We start from the raw sequence: 2,118 nt of genomic DNA, 5'->3' as shown, positions 1-2,118 counted from the left end.
AAGTTTCATTCCATATTCTAGTTCAAGTTGTTCAGTAGTCCCCTCTTTTCATAATTGTTCTGTTATTAAATTTTTTATGGAATGTAAAGTACTTAATAGTTTTTGTTAAATAAAATGTTTTACTTACTAAGCTGTATATCTAACATGCAAAGGAAACAGCCCTTCCCATGTTGTATTAGCTACATTATGACATCTTTTGTTCACTATCATTCAAAATGATAGAAATTTAATTAAAAAAAAAAAAAAAAAAAACAGGAAAGAGTGGAGAGGGAGTCACAAAGAATGTCTTGTCCAAAAGGAAAATGAGTTAATGAGCATGTTTCAATACAATGGACTAATGTTTGTGTCCTCTCAAAATTAATATGTTGGTATTCTAACCCCCAATATGATTGTATTAGGAGATGGAGCCTTGGTAAGGTAATTAGGTCATGAGGGTGGAGCCTCAAGAAATTTCATCAGCTTCATGTTAAATCCATCTGGTACTTACACTTCTTGTCAGTTCAAATAAAAATCCCATAGAGTTATATCCTGTGAAATTTAATAGAATCCACCTAATTCGGAGTTTTATTTAGAATGCATTTATAGCTCCATTTATTGTAAAATGAGAATGATTTCAAATAATAATTTTAAGTTCCATGTTATTTGCAAATGAAAATGGAGTAAAAGAAGGGAGAAAATATTTGCTCAATCAAATTTGCATTGATGTACCCTAGAAATTAGAAGAAGAAATCAATGAAAAACTGTGATTTTGTTTGCCTTTTCCAAACATATTGCATCATTTATGTAACCCAATTTAGTAACCCTATTTAAACTTTTTTCTTGATGTGAAGCACAAAGAACTTTGAGTTTGTTCTTTCTAATCTAGAGAACGAAAGGTCTTTAACAGTGACATAATCAAAATATTTCCAATAAAAATCTAAAATCAGGTACAATTAATATAATCACTATTCTACAGCATAAAAGTATCTCTATGTTAAGAAACTGCTCAGAAAACATAAAAAGCACATGCAGTGAAGTAAGAACTAGGGGAAAGGTAAGAAAACACAAACCACAATTTCAGCCTCTTCTACTTTTTGTCTACTATGTGTTTAAAACAGCTAAATATAAGAGTAAAAAGAGGCTTCAGTGGCATATCTCCTATAAAAAAATAAGATGTTAAAACCAGAAACCGTATTCACAATAATTTTAAGATGTGAATTGATATATTAAAATAAATAAAATGCTCCCTTCCCCCTCGCCGCCGACCGAGTTCTTCCTTTTCAGACCCAGTCGTCTTGTTGTTGTCACGGAGATTTTCCTGCTACTGCTGCTGTCGCTGCCACTACCACTGGGGTCATTTGCCCCGACCCCTTCCCGCCGCCCCGCCCCCAGCCCCACACAAGATATCAGAGGATTTAGCAAAACAGCTGGCAAGCTACAAAACTCAGCTCCAGCAAGTTGAAGCTGCATTATCTGGAAATGGAGAAAATGAAGATTTGCTAAAATTGAAGAAAGATTTACAAGAAGTTATAGAACTAACCAAAGACCTTCTGTCAACTCAACCTTCTGAGACGCTTGCAAGTTCAGACGGTTTTGCTTCTACTCAACCTACTCATTCATGGAAAGTAGGAGACAAGTGTACGGCAATCTGGAGTGAAGATGGACAGTGTTATGAAGCGGAGATTGAAGAGATAGATGAAGAAAATGGCACCGCTGCAATCACCTTTGCTGGTTATGGCAATGCTGAAGTGACTCCACCGTTGAACCTCAAGCCTGTAGAATAAGGAAGGAAGGCAAAGGAGGACAGTGGCAACAAACCCATGTCAAAAAAAGAAATGATTGCCCAGCAGTGTGAATATAAAAAGAAGAAAGCTTTGAAAAAAGCTCAGAGAATAAAAGAACTTGGGCGGGAAAGAAAGGACCAGAAAGTGAAATGGCAACAATTCAACAACAGAGCCTATTCCAAAAACAAAAAGGCCAGGTAAAGAGGAATATTTTTGCTTCACCTGAGAGTATGACTGGCAAAGTTGGAGTAGGAACTTGTGGAATTGCTGATAAACCTATGACACAATATTAAGATACCTCTAAATACAATGTCAGGCATTTGATGCCTCAATAATCAGAAAACTATTGGATTTC

General features: G+C 35.6%; 1 pseudogene across 1 annotated transcript; it reads left to right on the top strand.

Moving 5' to 3' along the window:
• The first annotated feature begins 1,220 nt into the window (after nt 1–1,220).
• On the top strand, nt 1,221–1,811 carry LOC108515580 (survival of motor neuron-related-splicing factor 30 pseudogene; annotated as a pseudogene). Its single transcript, XR_001881565.1, has one exon. The product of XR_001881565.1 is annotated as a survival of motor neuron-related-splicing factor 30 pseudogene (transcript).
• Nucleotides 1,812–2,118: the final 307 nt, after the last annotated feature.

The sequence above is a fragment of the Rhinopithecus bieti genome, unplaced genomic scaffold (genome assembly GCF_001698545.2).
Source record: "Rhinopithecus bieti isolate Rb0 unplaced genomic scaffold, ASM169854v2 scaffold_33326, whole genome shotgun sequence".
Classification (NCBI taxonomy): Eukaryota; Metazoa; Chordata; class Mammalia; order Primates; family Cercopithecidae; genus Rhinopithecus; species Rhinopithecus bieti.
Note: the sequence above shows the minus strand (reverse complement) of the source record. Positions and strands in the feature narration are given on the sequence as shown.